This window comes from Vicugna pacos, chromosome 3 (genome assembly GCF_048564905.1).
Source record: "Vicugna pacos chromosome 3, VicPac4, whole genome shotgun sequence".
NCBI lineage: Eukaryota > Metazoa > Chordata > Mammalia > Artiodactyla > Camelidae > Vicugna > Vicugna pacos.
In genome coordinates, this window is record NC_132989.1 from 11869736 (window position 1) to 11895539 (window position 25804).

Consider the following 25804-nt stretch of genomic DNA (forward strand, 5'->3'; position numbering starts at 1 on the left):
TCATAATAGCTCATAGTGTATTACACCATTTTTAAATCGCTCACATCGGTTTTCTCTTGGGAATACTGAGTGAGGCAGGTCAGGCAGGAATGATGGCCTTTGAGCCTGCGTTCAGATGAGGAACCAAGGATCGTGCACCTGGGGAACGATGGATACAGGTGTGAGACCGTGTCTTCCTTTCCACGTCTCGTGGTTCTTCTGCAGTGGCTCTGTATTCACACTGTGGGGAGGGCAGGGGAAAGGAACCCAGAGAGGGTCAAAGTCAATCACTGACACCCTGATATGACTGAGGCCGCTGCTTGCTGGTTCTGTCCAAGAGCCAATGGGGCACTTAAGCTCACAGAGTCCACTTGAAATGTTGACACAGGCAGTAATACACCAAGTAGGTGGGGTGGTTCTGAGTTCCAGGCGTCCTCTCCTATGCACTGGCTGGCTTTGGGCCAAAGGAGGCTGCGCCACTTCCTCATGGCCAAAGGTGTCTCTGATGAGATAGCAGGGGAACTCAAGACTTGGGAGGGCAGGTGCTTTCAGAGGTTTATTTTAAAAATCGGTATGTACCAGAAGACGACAGTATTGTGGATGGACCCTATAAGGCCAGGTCTCAGGCACACATGGAGGCTTAGTCAGAAGTGCTAGGTCAGGGGCTCATTCTGGGGCTGGGCTGAAGGGCTGGACAAGGTTTGAACTTGGATTTGAGACCGAGGTCAAGGCTCATTTTGGGGTTGGGTCCCGGGGCTGAGATGAAGGCTGCAGAGCAGGGCTGGGGTGAGTGCTCACTCACCTTCACTTGGGGGTAAAAGGTGGGGCTCACTGAAGAGTCCAAGCAGGGACTCCGTCTGCCTAGCTCTGCCTTTGGGCAGCCTTTGGGAACTAGCATAGTAACTGACCAGAGCAGAATGAACTTTCGCTGCAGGGAACACCAGGCAAATCAGTCATGGAATGAAACCAGACTTGCCCTTTGACTATGTTCATTCTGTTCCCTGGGTGAGTGGGAAAAATATTTGATTTCTCATTTGCTTTTGTTTCCCTATGAAAATCATACATATAAATGGATTTTCATAAGCCAAGTGGAAAGCTTATAATGCACTGCACACCCATGAACTTGACTGGCACCTGTCAATCAAAGCAAAGTTTTTCCGATCTGCAGATGATTGCCTGAGGGTGCCCCAAATCAGTGAAATTCATTTTTCCAGCTGGGGTGTATCTAGTGAGGAGGTGAAAGGACAAAAATGAAAGATGAACTAAGGCTACAGAAATAAGAGCTTCCAGCTCTCAGAACCGAATGACACCACCAGAAAACCAAATTCCACCTCATCTCATATCTGAATTCACTCCTGACCCCTGCCCTTGGCTGATTTCTTGAGCTGAACACTAACCAAGTGGGGCCGTGGATACAGAAGAAAAGCTCAGTCCTTTTGTCTTTCCCACCTGCTCTTCGAATCCATGATCTCAGAAAAGCATACTGAGAATACAGAATTTTAAACAAATGCTCAACCAGTAGAGTCTTACTAAAAATGTGTACTTGCCTTTCCATTCCAACGGGGGTGCAAAGATCAATCAAGAATCTACCAATGAGGGTGCACTGAAATTTAGGGCTGCCCAGCCCCTCTCTCTCCAATCACACCTGCTCCCAGGCCACGCCCTCACTGCCTCGCTTCATACTGGTTTTTTACCTTTCAGGACAGTCCAAACTTTTTTCTATTTCATTTTCTATCTATCTATTTATTTATTATTTTATTGAAGTGTAGCTGATTTCAAATGTTAGTTTCAGATATATAGCAGAGTGATCCAGTTATACACATATGTGTTTTTTTTCAGATTCTTTTCCATTATAGCTCACTACAACTGCATACAGTTCCCTCTGCTATACAGTAGGTCCTTGTTGTTTATCTATTTTATGTATAGTGGTATCTGTTAATCCCAAACTCCTAATTTATCCTTCCCCACCCCTTCCCCTCCCTTTAGCAACCGTTGGTTTGTTTTCTACGTCCGGAGGCAAACTTTTTTGCCTTAGCGGTTTTACACATGCTGTTCTCCCCTAGAAAGCTCTTCCAACCCTCTTCATGCAGCTCACTCCTTATTCTTTAGGACGCAGCTTTAGTGTTCTTTCTTCAGAGATGCCTTCTTGAAAGTATACTCCTGCCCTTTTATTTATTTACTTTTTTGTGGCACCTTATTTCCATCACAGCTTATCCCTGTCTTTTATTATCCTCTTTAGTGGTTTTGCTTGTGTAATTTCATTTCCCCAAATACAGCGGGGATCATGACTATTTCATCTCCCACTCCAGTCCTAGTGTCTAGCACAGTACTTTGCAGGAGGGAGGCACCAAAACATTTGCTGAATGGAATGGATGAATGAATGACCAATGACCAGACAAACTGCTGGTTCTCTGTATGACCTTCCGCAAGTTATTTCCCGCCTTTGGAGTTTATTTCCTCATTTGTAACAGAAGTGATATTCAATCAGCTCTAACACTCTTCTACCGCTAAAAAACACACATTTTCTTATTTATCGCTTGACAGATTGGAGAGTTGAGGCATAAAAAAAACCAAGCTGTCCAGAAGACTCAGGAGTCTCAGGTCTCCTAGGCAATTTCTACCAAATGAGTCTTTTTAGCAGAAGCCCACCTGCCTTCTCTGCAGAGATGCCCCCACCCCCACCCTGCGCCAACCACCTCTTGTATTTTGTTGCCTTTGTACCAAAATTTGAATCACTTCTCAAGGTTTCTCAAAACATGGGGTGACACAGCTCCTGCTAAGAAACAGTCCAGGTGCCTTGAATTCTAGAAGAGATTCTGCGAATAAAATGTCCAGGAATGTTCTTTCTGTCTGTCTCCACTAAATTAAGATCGAGGTGTGTGTGTGGCGGGGGAAAGGCTGAGATTTGGACTAATTCTGGGGAAAACAGTGAGTGAGGAAGGAGGGAGTAGAAGGCACAGGCACAGACATAATGTAGAACTGCTGAGAGCATTTGAGGAAAGCGTGAGTGAACATGAAGCTAATGCACTAGTTTTGTTTTTTTGTTTTTGTTTTTTTTTGCTTTTGTGTACTGCACCCACAGAGCTCCACATGGGAGAGCCACACTGGCCCTGTCCACCTCTCAAGCCTCATTCTGAACAGTCCACTGAATGCTGGAGGCTACAATGCTGTGTGCAGCAAGCCGTTTCCTTCTGGGTCTCCATGGTTCTGCACACATTCCTCAAAAATGCCCCTCAACACTTGAAAAACTCCTACACAACCTTCAAGACCACAATCAGAGATGTCAGCTTCACTTGGAAGCCTTCCAACTCTCCCAGATAAAACTAATTACTTCTTCCTCTGAGTTTCTAGTGCACTTTCTTCCTTACTGCTTATCTTGATATTCTATGGTTCAACATTTTCATGTCTGTCTCTTCATTAGACTGTGAACTTCTGCAGGGTAGGGCTGGGTCTCATTTGTGTTTGAAGTCTCAGAGCCTAGCCCTGGTCTTGATATAGTAGAAGCTCAGTAGTTACTGAATACGTCTTGGTTTTCCCATCTGTGAAATGAGGACGATGACACCTGTCTTACCTGCTGTGAGATTACCAAAGTCCTAAATTCACTATACAGTGTAGTAAGCCGTCATTTTATTCAAATTGATCCAACCCAAATGTGATGTGGACCAGACAGGACATTATTATTCATTTTATTCAGGTAAACTTCCAAGGGTTAAGAGGCTTGCTCTGACTTGCACAGCCAATAAACATCAAACTTGAAAAAGAAAACCAACTTGCTTGAATTCTGGTAGGGTTTTTTTCCCCCCATAAGATCACAAATGCATTTTAAAAATTGGCTGTAAGTTCAGCCACGCTGATTGATTGACTAAAGAAAACACGGATATAAGTCCTTCTAAAGATGCCACAAACGTAGCTACTACTACGACTACCCACCACCCTCCACCGTGGCTTGTGCTCTGTCACGCTCACCCTGCATAGAGACACCCTCCGTATCTGTATCTGTGGGTTCCACATCCACAGAGCAACCAATTGTGGATTGAAAATATTTGGGGGAAAAAATCTGGGAAGCTCCAGAAGCAAAACTTGCACTTGCCGCATGCCACAACTCTTTACGTAGCACTTGCATTGTATTTACAACCATTTCACAACATTTATAGTATCGTATTCGATATTGTAAGTAATCTAGAGGTGATTTAAAATATACGGGAGGATGTGCAAATACTATGCCATTTTATAAAAGGGACCTGAGCATCCTTGGATTTTGGTATCTGAGGAGGGTCCTGGAGCCAGTCCCCTGTCGATACTGAGGGATGACTATAATACTGACTGCATTTTGTTACTTCCTTTATCACTTTTCTTTATTCCTGCCTCCACCCTGCCCTTTTTCCTGGTTTCCCACCCTCATCTGTTCTTCCCATGGCAGCCAGAATGTTCTTTTGAAAATGGAGAGGGGTCCTGTCAATACCGTCCTGCTGAGCCCCCAAGGGGGTCCTCATCATACTGTCAATAATGTTTATACTCTTTGCATGACCTCTGAGGGTCCGCCTTGTCTGAACCCTGCTGACCTGAAGAGTTTCATTCATCCTCTCCCTTTCCCTCATCCACTGCTGCAGCTCCTCCCACATACCAGCCCCCACCCCCTTGCTGTTCCCTCTGCCTGCAACTCTTCGGCTCAGTTGGCATCCTCCCATCTTCCAAGGACCACCACCCACTGTTGTCTGTCACTGTACTCAGTTTGTTTCTTTCACAGCACTTTAATCAAGTTGTACTTGCAGTAGACACCTTTTTACCTGGTGGAATGGGGACTGTGATCATATTATTTGGAAAAAGATGGTTAAAAGATGATTATCTGGAAAAGATTGTTTTTGTGTGTGTGTGGCTTAAGCAATAAGGCCTTCATTACTGCCTTTTACTTCCAAAAGATGATTAAAAGAGAATCACAAAATATGATTCATAGCAGGTATTTCTTTTAGCTTAAAACACTTAAGTGCACATGTATTTATCCATCTTTTGATATAGTGGGAACTTGAAGACAGTTATAAACGTAAGCGCAAAATTTGTGTGTGTGTTTTTCCCCCAGACTTTTATAGCGGTCTTGCCTACACTGAGTATTAGTGTTTTTACTGATTCATCTTTGAGCCTTTCAAAAGCATTTAAGTTAGTTTCCAAAGAAATAAGACCACGTTTTTTTGCACTGATATTTCACCAGTACATAATTTTTAGTTATATTGCAAAAATAAAATAAAAACACAGAAGTATAAATAGGTTTGGAAACAAATGGAGTTGATTCCTACTACACCTTGAACAAAGTTGATGTGAGCAGAAACATATGGGCTGCTCAGAGAAGAGGCTACTGACCAGAAGCTGTCAACTCACCAGGGGCATCAGGTGTGGTGTCTGTAGAGATAATGGAGAATGCAGGTCAATCCAAAGAGACGGTTGAATGGAAGTTGGTTGTGAGAAGCTTCACTGCATCTGGTTGATTATTGGCTTGTTGATTATCGTTCCCTGTTTTAGGCTGTAAGTTTGTGAGGACAGAGCCTCTTTCTTCTTTTCCAGCATGCCTACCCAGCACATAGCATAAATCCTTAGCATTTGAAGTACAGTCAATGCCAAGTAAATGAATTAACAGGTGAGTGGGCTACTGCCCTTCTTAAGTGAAGAATTTTGTTTACTCAACTGTGAGAGATCAAGCATAGACTATGAATGCATGGTCATTTTCAGATCCAAACTCTGTTACCACTAACCACATCTCTATGCTTCAAATTCTCTTTTTCTCTGTACAGTCTGCACATACTTTACAGCATTGTGTTACTGACCTCCCTCATACACACACCTCGAACAACCACTACAGCCGTGTCACTACCTACCCTCCCACCTGGGGCCATTGTTTGTTTAGGACGACCCCCTCCCCCATTGCCTCTTCCAAGACATGTAAGGAGGTGGCAAAGTCACTTTGGGCAGTGATGCTGGAGCTGCTGGGTTTGTTTCTTTGGGGTGTTTTGAGCATAGGTAGGAGGGACCTATTTCACCCTGAAGGTCTGAGTGGAGAGCTTGGATCTGCCTTACTCAAGAAATTGGGCAAAACTTCTCCCCCTGCCTTGCATTGCTTTGGGTTGGTCTTTTCTGGTCCCCACAGTGCTGAGATCCATAGAGCCAAGACTAGGTGAGCACCTCGAGGAAAGAAGCATTCATGGGTTCTTCAGCTTACAGAAGCTGTGGTTTGATGCAACAGCCACAAGATAATAATCATTGGGTTTCGATTTTTTTTCCCTTCAATTTATTCCTTAGCATCTCTCCCTTCCTTATCTAAGGAGAGAGAGGGGCTGTTTGAGGATTTGGGGATTCTGGTTACCAGCATAATAGCAGTGTCAACAAATGATGATGATGGTAATTCCTGATATTGCATATGATTGAGCCCTTTAATGCTAGGAACTAGACTACATGTTTTATATTAATTAACAGTTTTCATCTTTGTAACAGTCCTGGAAGGTATCCATCATCATCATCATCATCATCATCATCATCGTCATTATTATTATTATTATTATTATTATTACTTTATAAAAAAATGACTGAGGTACAGGTAGGTGGAGGTCACAGAACTGATAAAGGCAGAGCTAGAATTCAAACCTATGTATGTTTGATCCCACAAGGTGAGTTCTATTATGCCATTATGCTAAAGTGCCTTGCCCTGTATCTAACCTAACATTCACTAAGTAATGAACACATTGACTCAACACACCATATGTGATACAGTACGGCGAAAACAGGAAGTAAGGCCCCTGCCTTTAAGAGGGACATTGTAATGTGATGAGGAAGACAAGCTCATGAACCACTAACAAAAAACAGACACGAGAAAACGGAATAAATTCTACCATAGACAGACAGCATGTTCTGCACATTGAGAGGAAAGGACAATTCCTTCTTAAGACTGAGACCAAGGTGGACCTGGAACCTAGCCTTCCTTCCCATTAGAGCTCAGGTGCAGCTTTGGAATCCTCCTCGGCCTGGTCACCACCACCGAACAGCTGGAGCTGTCATGTGAGATTAAAAGCTTTTACTTCCTTGTAAAGAAGCTGTGGTATTTATATACACAAGGGAATACTTCTCAGCCATAAAAAACAATAAAATAATGCCATTTGCAGCAACATGGATGAAACGAGATCATCATTCTAAGTGAAGTAAGCCAGAAAGAGAAAGAAAAATTCCATATGATATCAGTCATATGTGGAATCTAAAAAAAGAAAAAAGAAGACGCTAATAAACTTATCTATAGAACAGAAACAGACTCACAGGCATAGTAAACAATTTTATGGTTACCGAGGGGAAAAGGGGTAGGAAGGAGTAAATTGGGAGTTCCAGATTTGCAAAGACTAACTACTATATATAACATAGATAAACAATAAGTTTCTTCCATATAGCACAGGGAACTATATTCAGTATCTTGTAGTAACTTATAATGAAAAAGAATATGAAAAGAAATGTATGTATGTATGTATATGTATGACTGAAACATTATGCTGTACACCAGAAATTGACACAGCAATGTAAACTGACTATACTTCAATAATTTTTTTAAAAAGGCATTTACACCCTTGGTCTCAGGGGAGTAGGAGAAGGCAAGCCTTAAATTTGACTCATTTTTATCAACTTCCTACAACGTCGGTCATCACAAACATTTCCCGCCTGCCTGCTTCTCACTTTTTAATGCTGAGGCAGTTGAAAGTGTTTTCTGTCTTCTCACCTCACTGGTTGTCAACTGGGTTCTGAGCTGCAAAGGCCCCAAGTCAGCACATGGTGTGTGAGAGACATCCAAGGATGCCTTGTAGGAGCAGGGGCTGCGTGTACCACGTGGACCTCCAGGAGGGCTGCCCCTTCCAGCTTTACCCAGAGCCAGGAGGGAGGTCAAGGGAGGTGAAGGAAGAGAAGGAAATGCATCTTTGACCTCATCAGAGCCTATCTGCAGAGCAAAGGCACAAAGGTCATGGGAAGCCATCCAGGGCACATTGGCCTGTGAGCCTCCACACTTGGGTCCCACCCCTGCCTGCCTCTCTACGTGAACTTGCCAAGTGTCTTCCTGTCTCTGGCTCCTGTGGGCCTCCCTGGTAAAGCACAAGATTTGGCTGCAGTTCCCTGTGGTTCCAACATTCTCATCAGCAGGAGGATGAACAGGAGACGGAACAAAGCTGGGCTGTGGACCAGACAGGGCTGGACCCAAGAAGCTGACTTTGATAATGGTTCTTGTGTATTCACTGCTGAATCTGAAATGCCTCAAAACGTATACCCTTGCAGTGTAGAACCGCACTGTGTGAAGAATGAGAAAACAAAACTTAGTCATTTGGTCTATTATGTGGACAAGAACACCAAAGTAACACGAAGCCAAAAGCAGGCAAAACTGTAATTCAGGAGCACAGGAAAGTGCTGGTGGGCCAGTGTCTGGGGGACGGAAAATGCAAACAGGGTGAAGGCAAATGCAAAGGAACATGTAGGTGTGTTTAGTTAATCTTTGAAGTTGTCTAAATATCCAGCAGTGGCTGGCTAGCCTCAGGTGCTGCCCAGATGAACTAGATACAGTCCACTCAGTAGTAACCACACAGGTGGTAACAGCTACCATTTATTGAGCGTTTGCTAAGCCCTTGCATTACTAAACATATGCAGTAATTAATTTCTTTATTTCCCACAACAATCCCAAGAAGGTACTAGTGTGTCCTTCTGCAGATGGAGATGCCAAGGTTCCAGGTCACACAGACATGGTAGATCTGGGAGTCAAAAAACCAGGTCATCCTGAGCTTCAACTTGATGCTTGGAGCCATTCTAACTTCAGAAAAGCAAATGTGGACATCCTGACTTCCTCTTTACACCGGCTCCCCAGTGATGAAGAGAAGTTCGCCACGGCCCTTCTCCACTCATTCCAGTCCTTCAAGATCCCAGTCAGATGCCACCGCTTCTGTGAGAGCCCCCGTCGGAATCATCCATCCTGGGCTCCCAGAGCTCTTAGCTTGTACTTCCATTAGCACACTTGGCACTTTCTGCCTTGTGTTGGAGTTAACTGTGTCTGAGCCTCCCTCTACTCTGCACTGAAAGCAAGTTGTTTGGACTTTGGTATGGCACCTAGAGTCTTGCATTAACGCTCGCCGAGACTGGATTTGTCTTCTGTCTTCTGTGATGAGCATTTCCCTTAAGCACAGGAGCTGTGTCTTAGGAATTTTTCTGTGTGCCTGGCACTCAACAGAGCTTTGGAAACATGCCTTCTAACTCAGGCTGGTGCACGCAGCTGGTGTCTCCATTCTGTCTGATCTGTCAACTGTGACCCTCCTCTGGTGCCTGGTGTGCTTTTCCTCACACCCTTGGTCAGGGTCATTGAGCAAGGTCAGGCAGAGGTCAGGGACTCCTGTGAGGAGTATCTCTCAGACAACTGAGAAGGCGGGGCTGCTGTCTTTTCTCATGACTCTCTTGTCCCTGTGGTCCCCTCTCCTCCACTGGAGGCCTGTCCGCTTTCGTGTCTTAAGAGTTCATTTGAGGGAAAGGATTGCTTGTTCATTCTCTTACTCTGGAGGGACTGACTTCCTTATTCCTGGGGAAGAAAGGCTCTGATCCCTATGAAAAAATCTTTAGAGATCATTTTTCAAAGGAGGGAGGCTTCAAGGGCCACCTGGGCCACTTAGGTTCGTATGCCCATGTTCACTCCTGGCTGGACATCAAGGTAGTTAAGAGTCTGACGATGGATAGACTGGAGTCAGTTCCCTACTCCATCCCTTGTGAGTTAATTAATAACTCTGAAACATTTGCTTCCTCATCTGTATCATAAAAGTAATAATAATACCCACCTAGTGGGGCTGCTCTGAGAATTAAGTGCATTTGGAATGTGTTTTCCTCACAGTTCTGGATAATACTGTGTCTGTTGCTACAGTTGCTACTGTTGCATTGTTGTTGCTGTTTTATAAACAGCATCCTCTGGCCACTAAGAGAGATAAGACTATGCAACTGAAAATTTGACCTCTGCAGTTAGTAGGAAATGCAAAATCACGTGTAGCTTCTAGTTGGTTGCCTAAGAAGAGCTGGAGTTAGGTTTCTACTTAAAAATAACCTGCACGTTTCTAGGTTTTCAGAATCGAACGAAGACGCTTTGGAGAGTGCCCTTATCACTTGTGCGGTTTTACCGAAAACTGAAGCTCAGCAAGGTGGAATGACACCTCCAGGGTCGATCAGCCAAAACTCAGCTGCGCTGGGGCTCAAACTCAGGTTTTCAGACCCCAGTCCAGTGTAGCTCCCCCTGGGTATCTCTTGAGCTACTGCCCTTTTCTTAGATTTAACCATCGTGCATTCTTTAAGCTTTTCCACCGGTTCCTATGGTAACCCGAGCACCATCTGAAGATGCTGCTTTGCCCAGGATTGAGAAGATGACAGTAACACATCCTGCTACACAATCATTACTGAGATGAGTCTCTATTTCTTTATGCAGATGAGTTTCCACTCCACTCTAACTGTCCCTTAGCCTTAGTCCTATGTGAGCTAATTCTGCCAAAGCCAACGTGCCAATGTCTATATTGGTCCTGAGGGTTAAAGTTCTAGTCTTTTCATTCAAAGGCTGTGACTGAACTCAAATGCTGATGAGAACTGCGCTGGCATTCTGGGGGTGGGCTTCAACAGGACAAAATATAAAGAAAACAGGCTAGATTTGTCATTCTCCATATTGAGAGAGCAGAGTCAAGGCCTAGCATAGCTGGTAGAGGTGAGACAAGGCCAGATCTTGGGTGGAAACCAACCAAGCTACACCCCTGGGAAAGAGACCCTCGCCCCGACCCGGCAGGCAGCGCTTAGTCGCGGAGCCCCTGGACAATCACTCTGCCCCAAACGCATGCGCCAATGTGCCTTGCACTTCACCGCCTCCAGATTTTTTTTCACGCTGCTTCTTCTGCTTTCCTCTATTACTTAAAGTTTTTTAAAAGGGACATAAACTTATTTACAAAACAGAGACAGACTCACAGACATAGAAAACAAACTTATAGTTACTGGCGGGGAAGGGATAAATTGAGAGTTTGAGACTTGCAGATACTGACTACTATATATGAAATGGATAAATAGCAGTCCTTCTGTACAGCATAGGGGACTGTATTCAATACCTCATAACGGCCTATGGTGAAAAAGAATAAGAAAAGGAATGTATGTATGTACACATGAATCATATGCTGTACACCAGAAGTTAACACAACATTGTAAAGAGACTGTACTTGAATTAAAAAAAAAACCACATAGGACTTTGTAGCATCTAAAAAGTATTTTTATGTCCGCCGTGTTGCTCAGTCATCATAACAACACAATGAGACCAGTACCGACCAGACCAGTCGCCGATATTTCACAGACAAGAAAGTGGGAGATCAGAGTCGTAAAAGGACTTGCCCCAGGCCACACGGCTCATCCCCGCAGTCAGATCTTCTTCATTCTCTGGTCTCCAGGGTATGTGGTTTCCCACGTGACCGAGCTGATAGAACTCCAGACTGACACTGGACTTGGGCACCATGTCGTCATCTGGGTTTGAATCCTGGCACTCGGCACGGTTCTGTGGCCTGCCTCTGGGAGTCTGTGCCTCAGTTTATTCATATGCAGAATGGGAGTAATCATAGCCTCGCTCTCAAAAGACTGAGAGGAGGAAACGAGTGAGTGTGTGCAGAGCACTCAGAACAGCGGCCGACACAAAACACCCGCTCAGTAAATGTTGCCATAGGAACCAGGCCATGTCCTGTCTGAATTTCCTCTCTGCCAGGGCTCATCTGGAATGCCAGGAAGCGCGATTCTGACTTTTCATAAATACATGCAATTCCTGTTTCGTTTAGACCCTGTAATCATCTGTGCTTTGCTCACAGCACACGTGTGTATGCTCTGCTGTGTGCTGGAGAGGTCTGTGAACTCGTTTTTTCTCGTCCTGCTCACCCCTCGCCTGTGAGTGCTGTGGTTCAGAGAGGCAGCTCTGATGGAAGCACACCCCCTGCAGAGCCCAGCGCGATGCTTGATGCCAAAAAGGAAGACGGCTGGCAACTGCTAGTGACACTGAACTCAGTTGCACCCAGAATTCCAGTTCCTGTGAAGTCCCAGAATGTTAGGGCTGGAAAGGCTCCTTAAGAGATTAGCCAATCCTGCACTAATGCCAGGTAACTGGGCTGCTGGAGGAGGAAGATACTTGTCCAGAGTCATACAACGTATTAGTGGCAGCCGTAGGAATAGAAACCAGATCTTGCCACTACCCGCAGCCCTGGGCTTCACCCAAAGCTCTGGGCTGTGTCTCTTTCCATGGAATGGAGGAAAAGATAGCCATGTACCTGAATTAAAGAGAGAAGCATGGGGCAAATGACAGCACACAGCTAAGTTTCAGCACCAGTATTGCTCAAAAAATAGGGATGTATTAGGGATGCACATCCAGAAGCCTACGGCGGGGAGGGACGTGAATAAATTGCACAGCCGATGAGGCAGTTCCTCTGAACTGACGGGTATTTCTCTGCTGCATGAATGGTTCAGGAGTCCTGCGAAGGAGAAGCTTCAGGGTTCAGGGTATTCAGCGCAAACCTTTAAGTGGTTCTTTGCCTCTTTCCGTTTACCATGTAATCTAAACTGGAGTCCTCCAACCTTGGACTCCAGGTCACCTTCTTCATGTTGGGATATGTATGTAGAAGATGCTAAGATACAGAGATACTCAGTCCCTGTACACGGAGGCCATTTCTTACAGTTCTCTGTGGGATGATCTAATCTGGTAGGGATGAGAAAGGTATAGTCCTTATCAGCCTGCCCCCCAGAGTCTCCTCTCCACAGACTACTGTCAAGTTTTTTCCCCTTGCTGAAGTTTCAGATAATGTTTAAAATGTACAAAGAATCAGAGATAATTCTGCCCTGGTCACCATGACTTGAGCAGAGAAATGTTTTGATTCCTGGTACTGTCAAAGCTTGTCTTCCAAAGTAAGATATGTAAGTCTTAAGGAGATAACGCTCCCCCATCATCTCAGAGGCAAATGCTTTGGGGGAGGAGGACCAGTGAGAACCCAGATTGTGATGGCTGCAGGGGGTGCTTTAGGGGAGCTCTATAAGCAGACATAGCCCCAGGGTGGGGGACAACTGAGGCTTACACCCCAGTTGGTCAGATAATGAAACCCAAGGCTGCCCTTAACCACAGTGTCAGCCTCTGAAAATCGGGGGACACATTAGTTTGCCAAGTCAAGGTTAGTGAGAGATGAATGTTCACAGCACAGCCATCCTGGAGAGAAATGCCCAGATGGCAAACAGCTCGAACTTCAGGACTTTAGGAGAAGTCACCTTTTCCTTTTGATCTCTATGTCCAATGCATGAGTCACTTAAACATTTTTTTTTTTACTGTCCAGGATAAAAAGTGCTTATAACAGTGAAAGGTGAAGCTGAGACGGGGAGAAGTGAAAAAGACTTTTTGCAAAGGAAATTCATCTAGAAGTCTTTTCCCACCGCTGACTGATGTGGTGGTACCCATTAGTCTCCTGCTGTTTATCAGGACCAGTTGCTGTTGTTGTGTTGTTACTTCAATCCACATGTGGCTTTGTCAAATATACTGTGAGAACAATATTTGATTACCTTTCAAAGAGCTCACGTACCATCTCACCACCACCATAAACCATGTGCAAAGCAAACTGGCACTAACTTATTATCATTTTTGTCTTAAAGGGCCACCCTCTCAGTGTCTCTGATCAATATCATCTTCCAAACTACTCCACAGATGAGCCATCAGGTGTGTTGGATGCATCTGTTTGGGGTGGCATTTCTAGACTTAGGTTTCCCTTGGGAAGGACAGAGCTGACTTGACACATAGGGAACCCATTACTTGTGAACAGAGCCATTTTCTGTCCCATCAACATCTTCTACGTTGATGAAAGTAACAGAGGTAAAATATGAAAATGGAATTGGCCTACAAATTCTGAAGTCTAGTGGATTCATAAGACTGATTGTTCTTTATTGTTGTTTGGTTTTCACTGTTACTCTTAATCAACGTCTTCCCTTTTTTTAATGAAAACCTTATGCCCTCTCTCCCTGAATGTTCCATCAGTTCATAACACCCTGGGCTGTCACTTGTGACCTTCTGGGAACATATAATAGGCCCCCACTGATGCCATTGAGCTCTGAGTTCCTTGAAGTCAGAGACAGCCTTACACTAATAGGAAAGATTTCTGAGGGTCCGTCCCTCTCTGTGCTAAGTCCTGGAGGCAGTGACCTCTGTAGTGCAGGGTCAGCAAATGCGTGACACATATGCTCCCCTCTCCTGCACCCAAGGGAGACATCACTAATCGATCGTGGCATCCTTTCCTGGTGCACCCTGGCAAGGCCTCCCAAGCCCTCATCATCAGCATTCTTGAAAGCCATTACCAATTTATTGGGATTGACAGGCTCAATAAAAACCTATTTTCCGGTCTAGCCTTAATGGTTCCAAGCCAGGGCTTTGGAATTGGACTGACCTGAATTCAAATCCCAACACTGCCATTGACACGCAGGTTACATGGCATGAAGTACAGCAGCCCGAGTGCCCTAAATCTCAGTTTTCTCCACTTTAAAATGACCAAGTCCTCTCATGCTTCGGAAGCCTACATTTAGGTATTTCTTCCTCTGAGAAACCTGTATTTACCTGTGACTGAGGGTAGATGCCTCACCTAGACCTCTGAAAACACCCTGAACTTGCTCCTCATAATTCTGCATTTCGTCTAATTCCCCCCATTGGTGTATGAGCTCCTTGAAAGCAGTTAGACTTTGACAGCTGGATTTTCAGAGCCCAGTAAAAGGCTTGGTACAGTCAACAGTTCAAAACACCGCTGACCCATAAAAATCACTTAAAACAGTGCTAGGAATACATGTGATAAATGCTTTAAAAGCATTTGTTATTTTCACATTTATTGTTATGTTCCGTCACTTGGAGTCTCAGGGGAGAAGGCTTACCACAGAGCCAACTTCTATACATGTTTGGTTTCATTTTGTTCCGCTGTTACTCTTCAGCTGCAAGGGTACCAAGGTATCTATATTTTCTGAATCTTGAGAGGTGCATTTCTTGAAACAGAGCCATGTTTTCCTTTCTCAGCCGTATAAAACCTAACATGGGGTCTTGTACATAAAGGGTCTACTTGAGCGTGTTTTGGGTCACACCTACTGCATTTGCTAACACTGGTGTACCCCAGCCTGACCTGGCCTAGACCAGCCCTTTAGGGACCTACACTAGACACTCTTCCAGGTTACTGGAGCCCTGCCATTCTCTTTTGAGTACCCCTGGCCAACGGATCAGCCCAGGAGGTGTGTCCTGGGATAATCACTTACGGCAGTGGGTCTCAAACTTGGGCATGCAGTGTGCATCAGAATTCCCTGGAGTGCTTGTGAAAATGCAGGCCGCATGGCCCACCCCCAGAATTTCTGATTCAATAAGTTTGAGGTGGGGCTGGAGAATTTGCATTTCTAACATGTTCCTGGATAATCCTTCTGTTGCTGGTCCTGGACTATATTTGGAGATTCACTGACTAATGGAATAAAGGAGATGAGAAAGGAACACCCTTGTCTAGAGAAGAAACCTTAAGTTCTATTTACCAGCTCCCAGATTGGTGATGATCTCCACCCGCATCCTGCAAGCTGTATTTGCAACTGATTCTCCTTAAAGTCAAGGAAACTTACACCCAAGTAGCAGCTGCAGGACCTTGCTGAAGGATGAAAAAGCAGGGCTTCTAAATGTTGCTGATGGTGCTTACGCATTTCCTTCCTTCTCAGTTGACAACCAGTGAAACGACTTGATACTTTAATATCTTACAGTAAATATCATACTTGTGTGAGATACTTTATAATTTTCCAGAACGCTTTCATCTGTATCATCACATATGGTTTTAGAACAACTGCTTACAAGGGCAGAAGGAGGTAGAAATTAGCATCATTCTTTGAATGACAAGGCAGAATATAACCAGGATCCACCATCCTCGACTCTTTGCCAGGTCTCTTTCCATGATACCACATAGTCTTTGGTGCACGTGTAAGTTCTGCCTTTGAACCCCCTTCATGCACCAAACCTTAATTTATTTCAGCTTGTTACAGATGGTTTGAGCTAGAAGACAACAGAAGGAGATCTGCTAATCAGAAGGTTCTTAGGGGATACAGATTCCTTTGAGAACCTCAGGAAAGCTTTGGACTCTTTTCCAAAACAATTCAGATGCCTTAACATATAATACAACTTACATACAGTTTCAGGTTTTAAAAGGACCTCTCAAAGTCAGGGGCCACCGTGTTTCATGACTATGAGAGGCACCATTCCCAGTGAATTAACTGTGGTCCTGTAACTTCCAATCGTAAGCTACAGAAGGACAGAGGCTGTATATTTGCCGTTTTGGCTGGCTGGTTGCTTGCTTGCTTTTTGTGATTTTTAACAGATGAGCAAACTGAGATTCAAGAACCTGAGTGATTATTTCTCAGGTATCACAGTTAAATAAAGGCAGAACTAGGGTAGAAACGAGGCTCCTTCCAGAAGGCAATGCAGGGCTGTGGAAGGAAACCGGCTTTGGAGTCAGGGAATCTTTCAGTCTCAGCTTGTATTACCTACTGGCTGTAAGGCCTTGCTTAACCTCCGAAAGATTTAATCTCCCCATTTTACACATAGGAATCAGAAAATCAAATACTGTTTAAAATCTATTCTGATAGGGTGCTTTTAGTGTAAGGATCAAATGAAAGAAAATAGATAAAGTGCTAACACACATTGTGACGCCTGGGAGGCTGGAAATCCCCTGCCTCCCAGGCTGTTTTCTCAGCTCAAGTGCAACAATTGGATAAATTTTCCCTTCTCTCAGAGCAGGTCGATACTACCTCAGGGGGATCAGGTAGACACCCCCGGGTCCTCTGGATCATATAAACCTACATATGATCTCATTACTTATGATTGTGCTTAGGTGCTTGCACCACTGTCCCATGTGGAATCTCAAGGACATTTGTCCCCTCTCTAAGCATGGTTGCAAATACAGAAAAGAAAATGTCTCACTGAAGGGGAAGAAAGCCCAGATTACGATCGTGTCTAATTCTCCCAGTATTTTTCAGTTCTTATTTCAGCTTGTGCAAGATTCATTCTTCCCACTGCACAGGAAGCACATTATACTTCCTAATCTACAGAGGGTAATGATGTTCACCCTAAGTTTTCATTCTGTATTTGCATCTAATTCACATTTAAAGTTCAGCAGAATTTATAGGTCACTTCACTGTATACATTTCCTTGTGTCTTATACATAAAAAAACAAGATCCTTGTTTTAGCTTATTATTAAACCCCAGAATGCCAGGAATGGAAGGACTTGTAGAGGCTTCACAGAACCCCCTTATGTGACAGGCAGGAGGTAGGTGCTCTGGAATGGGGAAGTTGTCCTTGAGTCAGACTACTGTCGTCTACCCTTGAACATACCCTTACCGGACTCTACATTCAGCATCCTCACCATGTATTTCCTGACCTGCCTCAGATTTCAAGATACTTGAAAGGTCAAGCAGTTGTAAGACATTTTCCCACTCTTAATTTCCTCCTACTCTTCTTTTTTTTTTCCTGAAAGAAGTCTGGTGAACAGTGGGATAAAAAAGGCTGGTCCTGGCTCTGGCTGTTGCTTTTATAAAGCTCCCATTGCACTCACTCTCACCCATACCTTATGTGTTATATGGGCAGCTATGCGTCTTACTCCCCAAGACCATGGGCTGTATTCCTGCCTGATTAACTCTCCTGTCATCTCCACAGACACAAAACCCATCTTCTTGAGCTTCTTGAAGTTCTTTTAAAGAGGAGATCTTTCCCCAGGGAAACTGCTCTAAATCAGCCTTTTGAAATGAGTAAGAACTTAAGACTCAACTCTTAAATGACTGGTTTGATGGATTCAATAACAAAAAGAGTTCAAATGACTGAAGAACAAGGATGAGGTAGGGTTCCTGATCTGTCTCAAGACTCCTTTCTGATTTTGCCTAATGACCTATGGGTACCATGGCTCCATCCCCATGGAATCATGAGGAAATACACATCTTTAATGAGATATGTCCTTTCATTAGCTAAGTTAACAGAATAAAGAGAGAAAACAGTTTAAACCAAACTGCATTTCTAGCAAGCTATTAAGACCTGCCCCTGGCCTAAGTGAGGTCATGGCTATGTGTTATCTAAGTCTGCACAGACAGATCAGCTGCATGAACTGTGTGAGGTCATTGTTCTGAAATGCCTCCATTATTAGCATTGTCAGGAAATGGCATCTTTGAGAAAGTAGTAAACAGATTTATCTTGTAAGTAGCTAAATAATTTTACATCTTTTGAAGAGAACTCCTAATAGGTTCTATACATGTCCTTACTTTTGTAAAAAGAGCTTAATATACACAGCTTTACCTTGGCCGATGTGGTGGTGCTGCAGATGGTAAATATTTTCAGAGCAAAGTGCTGTATTTCTTATTTTTTTCCACTCTCGATTTCCTGGAATGGAAGCTGGTCTATAGTAGGCATATGATAACTGGTTGCTGATTAACAATTGTGACCTCTGGTGTACATGACAGCTCCCTTAAGGACTCCTGAGGGGGTAGGGTGTTTGTTTGTCGGTTTTGGTTCCCAGACAGCTTCATACTCGGTGCGTCTGTAGTCTCCTGGACCTTCCCCCCTTGTCACCTGTCCCTCCTCCCCTTGTCGGCAGTCAGTGCGCACTCCTGCAGCCTCCACTCACCTGCTCTTCTCACCTGGCATCTGTTGTTAACAAGGCCAGTGACCAAGCCCATTAAATCACTCAACTGACATTTATACAGTTTTACAGTCAACATGCCTTTGCCTGCAGGATGCAAGAAGGATGATAATTCTTTCATTGGACGTAGAAAACTTTTAACTCTACATTTGTATACTAGCAGTTTTCCAGAACTTTCAGATTCTGTAAAACCTGAAAGCTGGTGAAATGAGAATGTCCATAGGTGAAAATGCAAAACACCCTCACAGGTTGTGATGTTCTTAATGAGACACTGTAAGCACTTGATTCTGTTCAGCAAACTCTGCATCCTTGCCCCACAGAGGTTTCTAGTCCATCCACCTCCACTCTTGCCAAAGTGACAAAATTAAGTCAAATTTTCAAGCAAAAAGGTCATCTCTGGGAAGAAAACCGATGCACAAGAAACCAAAACAATCCTGTTATCTCCCAGTTATTACTATATCCACCCTGCACATAAATCCAGACTCTTTCAATAATCATAATAAGATGTGGGCATTTAAGTTGAAGAATCAGTTTGAGAAATCACAGAGGCCAAAACTATAGGGTGCATGTGAGGTTTTTGGGGGGAGGAAAGAGTGGTAGGGAGGTAGGAGCATAGGGTCCATCAGAAGGACTTAAGGGAAAAAAGATGGAAGGGAGGGTAAACTCAAATGACAGACACAGAAGGATAAGCACTTCTAATTGGCCATGGAGACCCTCTGTAGGTATGGGATGAGAAGAGTGAACTACTCTGGAGGGTGCTTTAGTTGGCTACTTCTGTGAGGTCTTATGGATGGAAAGTAGGTGTTTCAGTGAAGATCAAAGACAGTAAGACCAATCAAGGGACCATTTATTCCAGCACACCTGCTCTCCCTAATCCCAGTCACAAGGACCAAGTCACGTCTTTTCACATTTCTATGTAGGCAATCTTCGGAAAAGACTAGATGGTTAGACCCATAGTCAGAACTGGTGTCATTCTTCCAGACAAAAAGATGGCTCATGACACACAACTCTTCCCCAGAAAGAAAGAAACAGAGTCAGCAGCCCACATTCCCAGGGGACCACTTCCTGAGAACAATGTGGCAGCAGCTGTACAGAGCCTCACCTGTACGTTTAGTGGAAAAGACACACATACTGAACTCAGGCATATACCTTCACCTTGATGATTAGTGCTTATAAAAATAGGCATCAAGCGTTCCTGTTTCACCTGCTCTCTAATTTTCTGAGCATTCTATTCCTCGGTTAGGAAGGATCTCTCAGCATGAACTATCTACAGCCTTTTCCGCCAATGCCATGAATCCTCTTTTTACCCGCGGGCAAGGTGTTTCTTCCTATCTTTGTCCTTTTCCTCAGAAGTGCACGTCCATGTAAAATGCCTTACTCTCCCACCTTTGCATAATAATAATAATAATAATAAACAATTATAAAAATATTATAAATAATAATTATTATATAAAAAAAAACAAGTAGCAGCAGCCGCAGTGGCCAAGACAAACATTTGAGTATTTACAAAGAACAGAGCGCTCAGCTGAGTTTCTAACGTGTGACTTCATTTTGCCTTCCCAACAATCTGATTTTTATCATTTCAAAGGCATAGATGAGAAAATTGGGGCTCAAAGAGAGTAAGTTTCCTAGATTCACAGAGTCCAAACATTCAGACAGGAATCTTACTGACTGCATGGCTCCTGACTCAACTTACAAAAATTTTTTTCTTCTAAATGATATTTATGTTTTTAGAACAGTATTTCTTTATATATGGATTGCAACCTAAGAGCTAGGGGAAGAAGGAACAGAGGAATGTCTGGAGGACTTGAAGTCCCAAGCCTTACCCAGTGGTACCATTGTTGCCTTACAAAGTCCATCAGATCCAGGAGATTCAGGAATATTCCCCCAGGGGAGCTGAGAAATGTCCCATGCTCGATTCTGTCAGGAGGAATATCCAGGAGTACAGTGGTTCTTTCTTTCTTCTTTCCTTTCTTTCCTTCCCTTCCTTTTTTCTTCCTTCCCTTCCTTCTTCCTTCCTTCCCTCTTTCCTTCCTTCCTTCCTCTCTTTCTTTCTTTCTTCCCTCCCTTCCTTCCCTCCTTCCCTTCCTTCTTTCCCTTCCTTCCTCCCTTCCTTCCCTCCTCCCTTACTTCCTTCCTTTCTCTCTCTCTTTCTCTTTCTTTCTTCCTTCCCTTCCTTGCTTCTTCCTTCCTTCCTTTCTCTCTCTCTCTTTCTTTCTTTCCCTCCTTCCCTTCCTTCCTTCCCTTCCTTCCTCCCTTCCTTCCTCCCTCTCTCCCTTCCTTCTCTCCTCCCTTCCTTCCTCTCTCCCTTCCTTCCTCTCTCCCTCCCTCCCTTCCTCTCTTCCTTCCTTCCTTCCTTCCTTCCTTCCTTCCTTCCTTCCAATCTCTGTAAGATGTAATGGCAACTTGAGATGTGCTTTTTTAGCATCTAAAAGAGATTCCAAGAAGTCTTTGGCTTCTCCTTCAGTAGGATCTCCACTGAGGTCAAGCCCCAAAACTGCATCCTCAGTAGAAAGGAAGACCTCTTTGCCAAGTTTAACAATCTCCTTGGCTACTGAAGGGCCACCTCTTCTGTGGATTCCTATCAAACACCTAACATCAATGTCTAAGTTTTCTTCTTCAGACTGTTTAATACTCTCAAGTACATATTCCACATAAATCCCTTTTTTAAAAAATTAAGTCATCCCTGTAGCATTTCCTCTTCTGGGTGTGCTCCTAAGTTTCAGGCACCTGACACCACCAGCTGGAATTCTTTAATGACATCTTTTGTCGCCATTAAAATATCTTCAGGGTTAGTTGTAAGTTGATGAATCAGGTGATACATCTGGAAACATTCTTCTACAGTTCTTTGCTTTCCCCTGTGAATCACAGTCACCCGATTATGGACTTTAAGATCTGGCTTCTTAATAATTTCTTCCAGTACTAGAACTAATGGGTCCATTCAAGTGGGCATGAGGTTTTGCTTTAGGTAGCTCTGAGTAAAAGGCGGTGTCCATGGCTGTGGTAGTTCTTCTGCCTCCACCATGACTTAGTGGAATAAAACGGTCTTTCTCCACACACTTTCATTCTTGGTATGAATGATGCAGTGTATTTCGGTCAGCAAGTTCTGTGGTCTTGAATTTCCTAAAGATTGCTTTACGTCTGCACATTAGGGTAAGATTAGTTCCACATGCAGCCCTGGGCTCAGCTTCATCACCGTGGTGGACATCAGCTCCTGAGCCTCTCCTGGCCTGGAGCCCTCGCAGCCCTGAGCTCCAGCGACGGCAGCATCCTCTGCAAGAGTCCCCTGGCTGCGCAGGTACCCACAGAACCCTCTGCAGCGCTGACGTTTCCAGGACCACACTGCTCACCGCTCATCCACTGAGGCTGTTACACGAACGCCTGCGCAGTGCAGCCCTGCCCGTGCATCTTACCCGGCTTCTCAGCAGTTCCTTGCCCTAAAGCTTCAATGAATGCCCAGGAGTGTAGTCCTCCCTTTGAATTCTCCTGTATATTAGTGGGATCTGTATGATGGCACTTTCTATGCAAAATTCATTTATTTCACAAATATTTATTAAATGGCACACTGTGTGTCAGGCACTGTGCTAGCCCTGGGAGGATAAAATATTTTCCTGGAAGAACTCAAAGACTGATGAGTGGGAAACACAAGTGATTAGAATGTGGGGTGAGAAGTATTATCATTAGGAGCCAGGAAACAAAAGGGGGGCATAACTAAGCCACTCATACAGTGTTTCTGAGAAGGCTTCCAGGAAGAAGTGTCACTAAATCTGGGACCTACACAGCAGGTAGGATTGTGGCAGGTAAAGAATGGGAATATTTCAGACGCAGGTAAGCAGCATATGTAGACCTGGAGAGGCTGAGTGGTGCACTGCTTCCTCTGTCCCTGCCACCACCCTCTAGTACTGCAAACTCCATAATCACAACATACCTCTCCTACGTCGACAGTGACCTTGAAATAATGGGATGAATACATTTGGCATAGTTAGTGCCAGAGTCAAACAGAGCTGAGTTCAAATCCTGGCTTCGCCAGTTCCTGGCTTTGTGACTGTGGTGAAGGGATTAGCATCTCTAAACCTCAGTTTCTACATAGGAAATGGAGATCGGTAGTCATACCGTCATCTTAAGGCTGCTGCGAGTAAGAAAATGACCTCAAGTAAGAAAATGACCTGCCAGTAAGAAAAAATACATAAAGGGACATAGCGCAGCACCTGGACCAGGCAAATCCCCGGTGGTGGCGGCTTTTATTAATAGTGGTAGCGCAAGAACAAAGAATTCCTACAGCAAGAAGTTTGCAACAACCTACCACACCGCATCCCCTGTTTTTTTATATAAAAGGAGTCTGTATTCTGACCAGAGTAGGATGGTTCTCCAAGACAGTCTGCCATCCTCTCAGTCTGCCGCCATTCTGAATGAAGTCGCTATTCCTTGCCCCAGCACCTCGTCTCTCGATGATTTATTGGCCTGTCGTGCAGCGAGCAGAACGAGTTTGGACTCAGTAACAGTAGGAGTTCCTAGGTCCACTAGGTCTGTTTAGATTAGGACCTCTCCGTGAAAAGAAATCTGACTTATTTTTCTTTGTGCCAACCTCATTGTACCTTGAACTGCATAGACTTAATATCAGGTTCTCAGTGAGTACCTGCTGAAGGATTTGTTGATGTGAATTTTCCATTAAGCTGTTAAACAGATATTTACTGAGCGCTTACTGTGTGCCAGGCACTGTTCCACTTTGGGTACAGCAGCGAACAAGGCATGTTCCCGGAAATTTCATCTTAGAATTCTGACCAGCAGTTTCGTAAAATAGATGGTGACTTATGCTTAAGAATCAGGTTTGGAAAATATCCCAAGCATGAGAATTACCTAAATTGATAGTGATAAGAACTGTAAATCCACTTGATGTTTCTGGAGGAACTGATTCCTTGTCTTAAGACCTCTTCAACCAATTCAGTGTTTTTCCACCTGACACTGGGTCCTGCCTGAATCTAAAATGATGATTTCCACTTCACTCCACAGTCTACATCACAGAGTCCCTCCCATGGTCCTTGTCCTCAACAGACCAGTTTGCTAATTCGCTTCTCTTTCTTTTTACTGCATTCCGCTGGTACCTGAGAGGCTCTCTGTCTGCATAGGAAGAGAAGTGGATTATCAGTCAAGCTATTTAAGTTTTAAATTAAGTTTTGCTGCTAATCAATTTAGACAAATTTTTCATTTATTCCTTCAATGAATATTAACAGAGCACCTCATAGAGACAGAGCACAGCCTGGTTGAGGGTTCAGGCTTTGGAGTCAGAATGCCTGGGTTAGAAACTAGCTCTGCTATTTTGCAGCCATCTAATAGCAGGTGAGTGACCTGACGACTCGGTGTCCGTATCTGCAGAATGAGGATAATAATCATACCCACCTCATAGGATAGTTGTAAGTATTCAATGAGTTAATTCATGTAAAAATCTTAGAACAGCGTGTCTGAAACTAGCAGGTTCTCAATAAATGTTAGACACGATTACATTTTTGTTAGTATTTGTTGTTACTGTCAAATGCCAGGCACTGTGTATGACAGTGAAGAAATAGTGGGGGAAAAAAGGGAGAATGGTATTTGTATCTAGAGACCTTGCTTTCTGATAGGTAAAGAGACATTAAAACAACTGAACACTCACATACATAGTTACAGATTTGATGGGTGCTATGAGGGAAATGAACAGGGCACAGTGTGTGGACTAAAGAGGGCTATTTGAGCTAAGACCAAAAGAAAAAGTAGAAGGTCCAGTGGTGAAGAAGGCATGTGTGCCTATGGGTGAAGGACTGTCCAGGAGAAAGGAAAAGCATGCGTAAAGGCCCTGAGGCAGGGACTGACGGGCCTGTGTGGTTGCAGTGTGGAGACTGAGGTGGAGAGGGGGCTGACACAATGGGCAGGGCCCAGGCCGTGCAGTGCTGGGTGATGCTTATGGAGCTTGAAAATTTTCCTAAGGACAAAGGAAAGCTATCGGTGGTGCACCGTTTCCTTTCTGGCACACAGGATTGTATGAAAGACTCTCTCAAGTCTCTTTAACACTGAAGAATTTGAGATTCTGTGATGACTACCAAAAGAGAGACTGTTTCTTGGAAAAGTAGGAAAAAAATAAGGAAGCAGGGAGGGAAGAACGAAAGGAGGTAGGAGGGGAGGTAAGAAAGAAGGAAAGATGCTGTGACTAAAACTTCAGTGGAGACATGAAGTCTAGAGATGAAATGTTGAATATTCAACACAGACAAGACTCAGTACCTATCACATCTGTGCGCGTGTAGGTGTGTTTGACTTACGCACATATTGGTACGTTCACTGATTTGGCAGGAAACCAAACCGGGGGAGCCTTTTGGTGGAAGACAAATAAGACTAATGGGCTGGGAACGTTGGAAAAGGGGGAAAATGGGGTGTCAATCATTTTGGTTCAATGCATGATTACTGGATATAAAGATGCATCTGGAACAGCTTCTGCCAGAAAGCTGGTGTTCAGGAATTGAAATGCGGGCTGCAGCCTGGCCCAGCGGCTCCTGTCAGGAGCTGCTTGGTGGAAATCAAACAGAATTGCATTAGGAAAGGAGTGGCTGCGAAAGTACTCTCTGGAACAGAAAGTTTTATTGGAAGAAGGAAAAGAAAAAGGAGTTTCATCCAAAAGAAGAACTGACTCCAGGAATTCTAATTTGTTCCAGCCTTCAGGAGCTCAGAGGAACTTGGGACACTTCTTGGCTAGATATTCAGATGTGGCGGTGAAAAAAGGCATGCAAGGCAGTGAAAATCAAAAATAAAGAAGTGTTCTTTGGGTCCGATTTTTCATTTCCAGCTGAGTAGGGCTAAAATTTAAGAATTTTTTTTTAAAGGGGAAATACACACCGGTTCCACTCTGCAAATGCTTTATAATGCTAATACCACTCCAGCTTTCAGTACCTGCCCTTGATTTGGGCGTGTATGGCTGGGTATCTTACGACTCTCATAGCAAATGCTAGGAAAAATACTGATTTGTGTTACTTCAGTGCAGTGGGAAGTAAAAGGAGCCTCTTCTGGTTTATGCAAAGTTGTTTTTTTTTTTAATTGAAGTACAGTCAGTTACACTGTGTCAATTTTGGGTGTACAGTAAAATGTCCCA

General features: G+C 44.0%; 1 protein-coding gene and 1 pseudogene across 5 annotated transcripts in view; both read right to left on the reverse strand.

Annotated features, from left to right (window-relative positions):
- Nucleotides 1–25804, reverse strand: part of GRIA1 (glutamate ionotropic receptor AMPA type subunit 1) — a 292805-nt gene that overhangs the window by 151940 nt on the left and 115061 nt on the right. The gene's annotated exons all lie outside the window — the stretch shown is intronic.
- On the reverse strand, nt 112–21715 carry LOC107034599 (N6-Methyl-AMP deaminase-like; annotated as a pseudogene).